Here is a 13,110-nt window from a genome sequence, read left to right as displayed (position 1 = left end):
CACACACACAGACGGAAGGAAGACCTGAGGACCCCCCCACACACACAGATGGAAGGAAGACCTGAGGAGGACCCCCCATACACACACAGATGGAAGGAAGACCTGAGGAACCCCCCCCACACACACACACAGGGAAGGAAGACCTGAGGAGGACCCCCCCACACACACACACACAGACGGAAGGTAAACCTGAGGAGGACCCCCCCAACACACACACACAGATGGAAGTAAGGCCCCTGGGCCCCCTCCACACACACACACACACACACACACACGGAGACTTCTAACAAACACACTGTGGGCTTTGCAAAGCTCAGTCCCCTCTGGCCACCACTCCTCCCCCGAGGGGGCTGGGCTGACAGCTTCCCCAAGGAGCTGGGGCTCGGGCCCCAGGGACAGGCATGGGGGAGGGCAGGGTTCGGTCTACCTTTGTTCCCCTGGAGCTCCTGCACTAGAGAAATAGCCCAGAAGTGGCAAGCACATTCTCCCAGCAGGAGGGGCCGCTCTGCTCCCCCCAGACAGAGCGCAAGGTTCTGGAAACCTCCTCCACACGTCCCCCGCCTGTTCAGCTTCTCACAAGATTCGGAGCTGTGGAAGGTGCTGGGTTTGAAGACGGGGTCTGGAGGATGACCCCCCGGGCCCCAGGCAGTCAGTCCAGTCCGATCCCAGACACTGCCGGCAGCGGGCTCTGCTGTCATTCAGATGAGCGGCTTGTCACCTGCATGCTCTCCATCACCCTCCAGGGAGGGCTGGCGGTGCCTCTTTCTGGCAGACCCTGAACTTGAGCTTTGGGGACCTCAGGGGAGATGTAGAGGACAGCTCGGCCCCAACTTTACGGCCGATTTCGGAGGATGCGCCACACCCTAGGACGGAGGTCCCACTGCCGACTGCTGTCTAGTCCCGGCCAGAACAAGACGAATGGAAGGTCACCCTCGGGGTCACACGTGGCCCTAAGAAGCTTCGACTCTCAGACCTTAGGAGGCCCCAGCCCCCCGAGACTCTAATGCAGCACGTCTGGGGGCGGAAAGAGAAGGAGGACAAGTTCACAGATGAATCTGGAAGAAAGTTTAGAGCAGCTTGAACGTACACATACTGGCCTCGGTGAGCCGGCGTGGGCTGCGCAAGATGAGGCCTCGGGCCTCCGCAGGGCTCGGCGCGTCCTTCCATCATGCTCACACCTGGGGGCTGTTCTCAGGAAGGGGCAGGATGGGGAGGACCTGGGCCCCCTGTGTTCACACGCGCCGCCCGTTGGCAGGCGTCCACTGGGTGAGCCCGGAGCACAGTGCAAGGACGGGGTGGGCGAAGCCGAGAGGAAGGGGCGCCCAGACCACGTCGAAGGGGCCAGTGCGAGTCGTGGAAGGTGAAGGGAAAGGCTGGGAGCCGAAAGGCTGGGAGCCGAAGGATGGTTGCCCAGGGTTCGAGGCTGTGGAGGTCAGTGGGGGCAGCTATGTCCTGGGGCAGGAAGGGTTCATGGACCCAGCAGCACTGGCCTGCACCTCATGACCTGCCCCGCGGGGAACATGCAAAGCAGAGATGCTATAAAAGCAAGAGACACGGGAGTGCAGGGCAAAACACAGACAGTTCTGCTCTCTTGTCATCCTGACTGCACTCAAATTTCCTGAGAACGAATCTGCCTGTGCCTTCGAACCGTCTATGCTGGACCAGTGGTAAAAGGGTGTGTGGACAATCTCCCACTTCCCGACAGCACACAGACTCCTCAATGAGGTCACACCGGCCCATCGCACACTGGAAGCACATCACCACCCTGCAGTGACCGGGCTGTCCCCTGCTGTCCCCAGCTCCTACTGACCCTTCTATCCACCTCTGATCACACAGAGAATTTACTATGACTTCAGTCTTTCCAAGCACAGGTTTCAAAGAAGACAAGTCAGGGAGGGCAGACAGGTGGGCCTTGCGTCCCTCCACAGGGAGGAGGTGGAGGACAGCCGGAAGGAACGAGCCTCCTGCCCCTTAGCCTCAGCTGCTACTCCAAGCCCAGGGCCCTCCCCTCCCACCCCGGAGGCAGAAAGCACCAGCTCGGGGCACACTCGCCTACTCTTCCCTGGGCTGCAGCGAACGCTGAGGGGCTCGGAGAACGGAGGCAGGCAGAAGCCTTCAGATGGATCAGAGGCTTACAGGTGAGACCCGGCGGATGACAGTCCTTGGTGGCTACGGCAGCCACACAGTGGGCCCTGCATTCCCAACTGCAAAGGCCCCGTGACATAAAGGCAGTAGGACAGGGAGCCCCCTTGGCTGCCCTAAATCAATCTGTCGTCCTTCTTCTGGGGGACGGAGAACACGAGCCCGGCTCCCTCTGTCCTTCTCCAAGCCTCCACCGCGACACCAGGCTGATTATCCCGCTGGAGGCTAGATTAACAGGAGCCGATCATTAATTATTTTTTAAGATTTCATTTATTTATTCATGAGAGACAGAGACAGGTGGGGGGTGGGCGGAGAGAAATGCAGGCTCCCAGCAGAGCAGGGAGCCTGATGTGAGAGTTGGTCCCAGGACCCTGAGATCATGACCTGAGCCGAAGGCAGGCACTTAACCCACTGAGCCATGCAGGCGCCCCACCGATCATTAATTTTAATAGCGCTGGGTGTTGCATCAGCCTCCCTGTGCTTGTTTGCAAAGCTCCCCTGCCCTCCATCGTGGCTGACACCCCCAGATTGATGCAGAGCAGAACTGGACACCTCAGGTCTCTCTCAGGGCGCCCCGGGATGTTGTGCCTGAGCAGAAATCTAACCGCATGGAATTCTTGGTTCCCCGTCTCTGAGCCGGGTCACAGCAGATTCTGGGCGCAAATGCCAGAGGGTGAAGTCGGGGATGTGGGGGGGGGGGGCGGGGGAGGGGCTGCGCAGGGACAAGGGCCCTGAGGCCCTTGGGGGCTGGGCTGTGTCCTCCCCACCTTCCAGCAGGACTGGTGTTACGGTTAGTCAGTCGGGTGGAAGGTGAGCAAGGGCAGCCCGAGGACAGGCATTGGAGGGGACGACACGTTCCCGTCTGCTCAGAATCTGCAGCCTGACAAGATGAAATTTCCATGCATGGGCAGACACTGAGATTGAAACCAGAGAAGGGCTCGGCCCAAGGTCAAAGCCGCTGGGAGAACCTGCTACACCAAGAACCCATAGGTGGCTCTGAGAGCAGGGATCCGTGGGTCCTACAGCCACCTGTGGCCTTCGTGGGTGTATTTTATCCCAGGGGCTCGGCTAAGACCTGTGGGCTCATGGCTGAGCCGCGGTCAGTCGTTCAAGCCTCCAAGTCACATCTGTCATTTATGACGCGCCTACCGTGTCCTCAGTTTATACAAGGAGTCACTGTGTCCTTATCCACTCAAGCCGTGGACGGGAGACGCCCTGGGCCTCCAGCGCCAAGTGCGTGTCAGGCCAGGTGTGCCGGGCACTGGGGAGGCTCACAGCCAGGCGTGACAACCCCCGGGAGTGCAGGGCCGGGCTGTCCCCAGACTCCCTGAGTTGTGCCACACACCACGGGCATTGGGAGGACAGGGCAGCCAGCTCCGAATCTTGCCCCTGAGCCCGCGCAGCGGAGGCCTCGTGAGCCTCCCACAGGCATCGAAGACAGCAGGGGAATATCTGCAGTCAGGCTACCTAGACCTGGAGGCCTGCCTTCCTGGGCACAAAGCTGCCTCTTCCTTACAATCACCTCCCATTCATTCCGTCCATTCGGGTCCCCTTGTATTCAGGGGCATTTATGAACCACCTGCTGGCTGCCAAGAACTGGGAACAGAAAGGCAGCGTCCTGGCCCTCAAGGATCTCACAGAGTCAGAAACGGAACACAAGGCCGTGCGGGCAGCCCCGAGAGAGGGGCGGAGGGGGGATGCTGCCGTGCTTACAAAGGTGGGCCCCAGGGTTGAAACGCCACGGGCCCAAAGGCCAGCTGCACTACCAACACGCCACGTGGCCTTGCCCAATGACAGGACTTGTCCAGACTTCAGTTTCCCCATCTGTAGCCTGCCTCCCGGGGTGGGCTGAGGACCGACGTCGTGCGGGTAGCACTGAAAACACACAGTGTGCCCTCAGTGAAGGCTACGTGAGCACATGAGGGGGGGCCGCAGCCCCGGCCGGAAAGTCTTCCCCAGGGGGCAACGCCCGAGCAAAGCCTGAAAACAAGGGGTGATTCAGGGGGAATCTGACGACGAGCTGAAGATCCCAGCAAAGCCTGTCATCATCGTGGTTTGGTGGCCGGTGATACTGCTCTTCATTCTGTCGGCCTCATGAAGCCCGAGGCCCAGTGCTCGCCCGTATGCCACGGCGTTACGTGGCCAGAAAAATGGTAATAATGAGGGCCACGCAGCAAGACAAGCAAACGCTTTAAGTTATATTATAAAATTATAAATTATAAATTATAAAAGTCGTGTGTATGCTGTTCCCGGGACTGTCCAAGTCCATTCCCATTTGTGGACAAGCACTGGAGCGCGTGAGAATTTTGCCGTGTACAGTTGCAGGTGGCAGGTTCTTTTTCTTTCAAAGCAAGGTGCTCTTTTCCATTAAAAAAGCTTCAGGCGCCCGTCAAGTGCCAAGTCAGCAAGGCCGCCCGGCAAACGGCATCCCAGCGGCCACAGAGAAGGCCACGTAGCGGTAGAGCAAGCTAGTGGATGGAAGCCACGAGGACACAGGAGCGAGGAAACAGACAATGCCATGTGACCGTGCCGGGGCAGGACAGAGGCCCCCAAACTTCCAGGAGGGCCTCTGGGACGCAGCCCCCGGTCAGAGGGCGTCATGCCCAGGTAAGCAGAAAAGGCCAGGCTCTCGGCTACACAGACAGTCTGAGCTCACCCTGCCAGAGGCGGCACAACCGGGAGGACGCTGAGGGCTCTTGTGTGGAAGCCAGGAAAGGACTCCAGTCCCAAGAGCCCCCGAGGAGCCACTGTGCATCATCTAGGTGGCCATGTGACAGCAGTGGCAAAGGCGGTGGCCCGGCTGCGCCGACGCCCCCGCCTCCCGGAGGAGGCCTGTGGGGCTCGTGCTCAGCTGCTCCCTGTCTGGCCGGGGACACCCCACACGCCCGGCAGACACACCTGCTCCTTCTCGGAGGCATGCCGTGCAGGGGGGCAGATGCTCCTGGGCCAGGGACAGCTTCCTGCAGCGGCTCGCAGGATCGGACTCAGGACAGCCTCTCCAAGTGGGCCTTACGTGGCTGCTCATGCCACGGGAGCATGCCACGTTTGCTCAGAGGGGAGCGAGGCGACTGGAAGTACTGGACATTCCCGACACGGGGCTGCTGGGCCATGCCGGATATGGCCTTTCACCCACATGACCACAGGCCGAAGCCCGGGATGGGAGGCTGGGCCACTGTGACTTCTGGGCCTCCTGGACACAGAACCAGATGTCTTCTCGCCCCCACCCAGCCCCCTTCCCTCGAGGGACGACAGGCTGGCCGGGGTGCAGAAGACTGCACGGACCACAAGGCTGTGGGGCAGGAGAGGGCGGCTCCCTGAAGACTCTTCTAGAGGCATGGGGACGGACTAACGAGCCACCTAGGAGGAACCGCTTTATGCTGTCCTTTGGGGCTGGGCACGCACCTCTCTGTGGACAATTGTGGTTTTAAGCCACAAAGTTCTGGGGAGCAATGCCAACTGAGGCACCAACGGGGCCCATTTTCCCAAACCTGTGGCCACCGGGAAAGAGGAAGGAGAGGCTGAGAACTGGGGCTTCTGCCGGCGTACCCACACTGGGCCTGGAGGACACATCTCCAGAAAATAAGGTCCAAACAAACGTGGTCCGGCTTCCCACAGGTTGTCCCTTCAAAAGGGCCACCCCTGGGGCAGCCCTTCAAGATTCACTTGTTGATTTCCTAACAGAGCAAACAACAGGATGGGTTTGATAAACCTACTTTTTAACGGGAAAGTTACATCAGGAAAGGACCCAGAATCACCACCAGCTGTCCTGACGAAGGACTTCAGTCCCCAGATCCGGGCGGTGTGGGCCTGACCGCCACCAGGGCGGGGCCCCTGGGACCACAGCTCCAAGAGGAGGCTGGAGACATCGGGGCCAACGACACTGTGGGGACACTAAGCCGAGGGCCACGGGAGGGGTGCGGACAGCGATGCCCGTGAGTGGGGAGAGAGGAGAAGAGAGGAGCTGGGTGGGCAGAAGTTAGAAATGGAAAACAGGAGGATTTCAGAGAAATCCTGGCAGCTTTGGAGGGGACGCACACAATGCCATTCTGCAAATCCAGGCGATGGCTCTGGGTCACCGTAGCCTCTCAGAGACCGAGGGACCAGGCCAGGCTGACGCAGGGAGCTCGCGTAGCAGGGTAGCTGAGTGGCAGGCTGGCGGGCCGGCGGATCTTCAGCACCAGCTCTTCCCTGAGGGCCCCGCTTCCTACCCCAGCCACGAACTCCTGGCTGATTTTGCTGGCTTCCTATTCTTCTCCCTGCCCACTGGCTGGCTCCCGTGTTCCCCATCCTCCCTGCTGATACTCCCTCCCACTGCACAAGCCGTCCAGCGCTCCAGCTCGGGAGCTCGGAGCCCAGAGCCCCGGGCGGTTTGCAAGCAGCCCACGCTCCACCCTGGCCCCGCAGCTCAGATCACCCCTTCATGCTATTTATGTGCAGATCTGCTCTCCCCACGGCACAAGGCTTGTCTGTTCCTCTTTGAGGCCCCCCCCACCAAGCTGCCTACAAGAAGAACTGGCACATCAAAGATACTCAAGCACCTAATGAATCTGAATTTCCTAGAATCACTTCATGTGACCAGCGTGAGGACAATTCCTGGGTGGAGGGTGGTTCCAAGAAGGTACAGCTTGTCCTCTGCACCAGCTATGAGCCCCTTGGGGTGGTACAGCCGAGAACACTGACTCTGATCACAACCTGCTTGGATTTGAGCCCCAGCCCCACCACGTATCAGTGCCCTGTGTGACCTCGGACAGGTCACTTAACCTCTCTGTGCCTTGGATTGCTCAGCTGAGAATGACAGCAATAATCTCCACCTCTCTGTGTTGTCCTGAGCATTACAGGACGTGCAGGTGCTCAGAACGGTACTGCGTACCCCGCGGGCGCTGCAGAAGTGTGCACGTTAGCTGCTACTGTGGGTTTACAGTGCCCCCCGCCTCCAGCCCAGGCACCGGTGGGATGCAGGCCTCCAGTGAGGCTTCTCGAAGGACCAGATCGCCACAGAGGCATTGGCTGAGGCCCGGACATCCGTGCGACTATGGGACGGGACAAGCTGTCCTCTTCTTGGCATCACATGATGGCACTGGGTGGACCATGCGCGCCCTGAGCTCCCGCACCGCCCCCCACCAGCCTGCCCTCCTGTGGGTGGCACGCACAGGAACATGGTGCCCTCGTGGCCCATCCTTGATGAGAAGCCGATGGTTACTCAGGCCGAGGAGACTGAGCTGCCCTTCCTGGTCCCTGCAGCTGAGGGATGGGCTGAGGTCCGGCCAAGACCAGGAGGTTGCCTGCACGCCTTCTGACCTCGAGGCCACATGGTAGAGGAACACGGAGCTGCAGTCCTGGCTTGCGGCCCTCGTTGGGCCCCTCCCATGCAGGACCTCGGCCATCTCTCCCACTCTGGGAGCGCCCCCTCTGCTCCCCTCTCCGTTCCCCTGCCCCTCGCCCCCAGGACGGTTCTTACTGGTGTTACTACTACTGACACCCCGGAGATTTCAGGGCACAGGAGGCTTGGGCTGGGCCCCGCTCTGCCTTCTGAACCCACTTCTCTGGGATGGCGCAGTTCGGCAAGTAGCCTCCTCCCCTCCCAGAGGCCTGGCTGGGTCTGGGAAGGGGACAGGGAAGGGACAGAAGCCCTCGGGGGACAGATAGCCTGACAACAAGACACCACAGCTCTATGCAGAGGGCTACTGAACAGCATAAGGACTGTGCGACCATCACAAACAGACCCGAGGACAAATCAGGGGAGAGTTCCCCGAGGGGGTTGGGGGCCAAACCACCCCCCCTCAGTGAGATGCCAGAAACAACCGAAGCTACAGGAAACCCCTTCCCACAGACGGCAGCCCCACAGGAGGGGCACCCCCTCTCGGAGCGGCTCGTTCGGGCAGAACTTGAACCCCACACGGCGGCCCCGGGACCCACATCAGGAAGCAGACTCGGGGTGGGGTCGAGGTTCCCCCACCCCTGACAGAAGTCCGATTGCTCAGCTTGATCGCCACTTTATTCACCTCTCTCTCTGGCCATTTCCAGAAATGAATTTCACCCTCCTTGGGTGCGTTTTTGGAACAATTCAGAATTTTCATTCTTATGAGCTGCTGACCGAGGCAGAGGAGCCCTGGAGGGCACTCAGCATGTTCTGAGCTGTAGCAGCCCCGCTGGGACCGAGAGACTCGGGACGAGAGCATATCCATAAATGTGCATCTTGTAAATGTGAACTGATTCCACTTCTGAGTCACCTCTTCAAGGGTGACGGTGTTCAAAGGCAGTTCTGTTCTCTCTTATGCTCCTTTCCTTGCACGTCGCCAGTGGGGATGGGCGCCCAGAGGGTCTGGAGGCCGGGGAAAGGCTGAAACCTCCAGCACCACCAGCCTCCTCTCTAAAGGAAAGATCGGCATGGAGTCAGGACCTCCCTGCATTTCAGACTCGGCACGTCACCTGCTGACAAGCCCTGGGCCACCTCCCATGGGGCTCAGAAAAGCAGGTGCAAGGGGCGAGAGGCATCTGTCATTCACGAAGGTAGCACACCCACTGAGGTCCTGGGGATAGCAGCGTGTACATTCAGTGTAACTGGCTGATGAGCCAAACAAAAATGGTCATTTGTGCCACGTTACCTGTATTTACAATGAATGGCAGGCATATGTCATTATTGTGACTGGTAAACTGTCCCTGTTTCTATGCGTTGTTTCCAAAGATAAGCAATTGAAGGACCCAGTAAAGGAATACTGCTACTCATAGATGCTCTTTCTTAGGATGCTTTGGGCTGGAAGAGACACAAAGCCAACCCAAACTAGCTGAACTGGTACGAAGCACTTATTAACTCCAATGATGAGAAATCCAAAGGGAGTTCGGAGGCGGGCTTGGGAAGCAGGTCACCAGGGTCACCAAGGGCCGGGGCACTTTCCAGCTCTGCACGGACACTCTGAGGCTTCAACCTCAGGCTGGTGCCCAGGTGGCTTCGGCAGTCCCAGGAGCCTTAATCCCGATGGGACAGGTCAGGAGGAGGACAGCGAGCCTCTTCCCGTGGCCCTGTCCTAGGCATGAATGATCACTGAGTCACCTGTCTGCTTCTGCACCAGTCCCTCACAAGAGGGGCGCAGTTAGGAGACACGGGGCCGAGCCAGCTTGGCAGAGAGGATGCCGACTTTTGACCTCACTCTTGCCCCACGGGGTGCTTACCCGGAAGCAGGTCCCCCCTCTCTGCTCCTGCCTCTGGGCACTTCCTCCCAGGCAACCAGATGCTCCGAGTCACCCTGATGACGGACGCACAGCGCTGTTGCTCAACGTCACAGAGTTGTACACTGAAAAAATGTCCGAAACGGTATGTTTTATGTTAGTGTACTTCAGCACGGTAAGAAACGTCCCCTGGGGACGTCCGCTGACTCAGCAGTTACCGGGAAACTTAGGGTTCCTAAGGTACAGACAGGTGGGTCTGTACCCGGACACTCAGGCCCCAGAGAGCAGCCTGTGGGAGCCTCACTCATGCGCCATCTCCCCACGACTGGACTCCATTCTTCTGTGGCCTCTGGAGTCGGGGCAGAATCCCTTTCTCCTCCCTGACTAGCATGCCAAACTGACTAAAGAGATCCAGTGCATAGGGACAGAGGGTGTGCACTCCAAATCAGGGCTCCTGGCCGCCTGGGGGCACCCTGGCTGGGGACCCCAGAACACACCGCTCCAGCCATGTCCCTCTGACTCTGCTCTGCAGCCACCCCACCCTGCAGCTCCCGGAGACTGTGCATCACCCCCTTTAACAAGGTCCTTCTGAGCCATAAGGACAAGCCATCCATCCACCTGCCAGGGAGCCACTGGGAGGGGAGTGCTCCTCCTGCTGATCGTCAGATTGCTGAGCCAAGGAGGGAATGACAGGGCCAGACAGAGCCACTGCTGCAGCGGACGGATCTCTCAGAACAGGACTCATTAGGTGGAGGAAGACTTATCTGGGGCTTTGCAACCCCAGGCAGTTCTAGAGCTGGGGCGGGCAGGACTCAGCCCTGGGCCAGATGCCAAGGCAGGCTCTGGGGAGAAGCTCAGCAGCAGACATTTCCTATTAGGGCAAGAAGACTGCAATGTGACAGGTTGAATTTGTGTTCAGAGCGTGGTTCCCTTTGATATTCTGGTAGTGAAGACTAGCCACTGTGGGCTCCAATCCGTCCAACGTGGGGCTGAAAAATGGGTGGCTGGTTAGGGTGCACGGTTCACATGGAAACGACTATTTCTTCCTCCTGGAAGCGGCACCGGGAAATCTTGTCCTCTGCTGGACTCCCGGGACACCCCACAGCTTCCCGCAGCAGCCCCAGTGCTGGCCGAAGCTGGCCCAGGCATCGCCCCCCACCCTGCCCCACACTTCCCCACTGTCACCTGGCCATTCCCACTGAATGTCACCACTCCCACCAAGCTCCCCAGCACCAGACCCCAGCCGGGCCTAGCCACGGGGCCTAGGGACCTGCTCACCTGCATCCTGCCTGCCTCTCGCATCACCCACCTGGACAACCAGGCCAGGCCAGTCTTTGCAGGCACTCTCTGTCCCCAGCCGGGGGTGGTTCTAACTGTGCTCCCCTCTGCTTTGTCTCCCGTCCTACATGTGCAACGGCGCAGAGTGACAAAGCTCGCTGTCCCTTGTGCGCCGGGCCCATTCAGGTGCTCTGCCCACAGAGCCTCACGTAGTCCTTATAAACCCCTAGAGGCAGATGCCGCTTGCAAGGGAGCAGGAGTCGGGGGCGGGGGGGGGGGGGGGGCAGCCAGGTGGGCGGCGGCTGCCAGGCTGTTGGAGTCCACTGGCTCCGTCCCCTCCTAACCCAGAGCAGGCGCGTCAGGGGCTTAGCGTCTCAGGTTCTCCTTTTGCATGACGGGGCTGACGTCACCAGTACCTGCCTCCCAGGTGTCTGCTCGGGCTGCCAGACATTCAGAGCTCGCGGTTCTGGAAGCTGGAGGCCTGCGGTCAGGGCGCCAACCAAGGTGGTTTCTGGTGAGAGCTCCCATCTGGCTCACAGACACCTTCTGTGTTCTCATCTGGCAGAGCGGGAGAGAGCAAGCTCTCTGGGGTCTCTTCTGTTTTTTTAAAGATGTATTTATTTGTTTGAGAGAGAGAGCATGTGGGGGGGCAGAGAGGCAGAGGGAGAGAATCTCAAGCAGACTCCGTGCTGAGCATGGAGCCTGACTCTGGGCTGGATCTCATGACCCCGAGATCACGACTGAGCCGAAACCAAGAGGTGGACGCCCAACCGACTGTCCACCCAGGCGCCCCTGGTATCTCTTCTGATAACGGCGCAAATCCCATGACCTCAGAGCCCCATACTTAGGACCCCATTTAACTTAGCCTCCTAAGAGCCCTATCTACAAATACAGGCCTCGAGGGTTAAGTGTGAATTTGCAGGGGGACAAAATTCAGTCCATGGCAACAGGCCAGACATGATGACCACGTGAGTTAATACACACAGAGCTCCTGCAACAGAGCCAGGCGCTCAGGAGTCGTGGCATGTGATCCACACCCGTGCCCTTCACCCTGATATCGGGGACACTCTCCACCCATCTCGTAACCGGGGATGGGATCGGGGCAACGGTCCCTACCCACTCTGTGTGCTTGCCGCCCGTGAGTACAGGGCAAAACTTTCCCTTGTGAGGCCCTCCACCCTGGGCCCCTGATCTGCAGCCCCCGGCCCCATTCCATTTCCCCGGTTGGCTCAATGCCAGAACCTGACTCCCACCCTCTCTGGGGTGCAGGAATCCTATCACTGCCGCAGGCCAGACCCAGTCCTGGGGACGGTTAGATTGCTCGATAAGGAATTCCACAAGGGCCCACGCCTTCGCCCTCAGAAAGGCGTCCGCTGCTCACGCCGGGCAGAGACTGAGGGACGGGAACCAGACTCATGGGCCAAAGTCTATTAAGTGACGTGAGTAACTCCCCAAGGAAACCCCTCAGGGCTGCCTTGGGACTGTGTCAGGGACAATGTCTCCAACACCGTGTCCCTTCCTGGCAACAGTAAGCTCCCCACCCTTGGCTCCCCGAAACGTGTGTTTCCGTGAGGTCACCACGACCTATGCCCTGTCTGGTCACCTGTTCTTTTTGCTGACTCCACTCAGTCTCCCTTACTCTGGAAATAACACCTGTAGCTTCCTTTGGGGTCTGCCTGTGCCTCACTCTCCAGCCACAAAATCTGGGAGGGAACCGACTTTGGCCCCCAACTCCTAAGGTGAGCTTGCCATGCCACAGGCCTGGTCGATCCAAGCACTCCGGTCCCCAGGCCACAGTGACCGGCTCAGAGATGGCACATGACTCAAGCCAGGTCAGTTCCAGAAGTTTCCCTGGACTAACTAGGGGGAAAGCCCTCTTTCCAAAGGAATTGCTAGTTTATTTATTTATTTTTTTAAAGGTTTTATTTATTTATGTGACAGAGAGAGAGAGAGATAGCGAGAGAGGGAACACAAGCAGGGGGAGTGGGAGGGGGAGAAGCAGGCGCCCCGCTAAGCAGGGAGCCCAATGCGGGACTTGATCCCAGGACCCTGGGATCATGACTTGAGCTGAAGGCAGACGCTTAATGACTGAGCCACCCAGGCGCCCAGGAATTGCTAGTTTAAAGGACAGAGTCACCACAGGGCACCCGGGAGTCACCACGTGGAAACAGCCCACCTAGAATTCAAACCATATAGGGGAGTGGAAGTAGGGTCAAGAGCTGGGAAGAGAAACTGAGTCCTGAGGACATCCCTGAGTGCCTGGATCGAGCGAGGCCTGAAATCCACCAGGTCAGTGAAGCAATATATTCCCTCTTCTGTGTAAGGCGGTGGAGCTGGCTTCCTGATCTCCTAATGGAAAGATGATCGCCCACCACCATCTGTTCCCAGAGCTCTATGTGTATTAACCCTCGTGCGACAACAAGCCTGTGAAGTGGGTACTGTTAACACCAGGTTCTGAGGCTCAAAGAGCTTAACCGACCTGCCCAAGGTGAGACAGGGCAGAGCCAGTGATGGCGGGCTGGT

General features: G+C 59.0%; 1 protein-coding gene across 1 annotated transcript in view; it reads right to left on the bottom strand.

Moving 5' to 3' along the window:
* The window catches only part of STUM (stum, mechanosensory transduction mediator homolog), a 58,898-nt gene that overhangs the window by 20,849 nt on the left and 24,939 nt on the right, over window positions 1-13,110 (bottom strand). The window lies entirely within an intron of this gene.

This window comes from Callorhinus ursinus, unplaced genomic scaffold (genome assembly GCF_003265705.2).
Source record: "Callorhinus ursinus isolate GAN/ISIS: 27379988/994484 unplaced genomic scaffold, GSC_fseal_2.0 scaffold13, whole genome shotgun sequence".
Taxonomy (NCBI): domain Eukaryota; kingdom Metazoa; phylum Chordata; class Mammalia; order Carnivora; family Otariidae; genus Callorhinus; species Callorhinus ursinus.
This window is presented reverse-complemented; position numbering and strand designations above follow the sequence as displayed.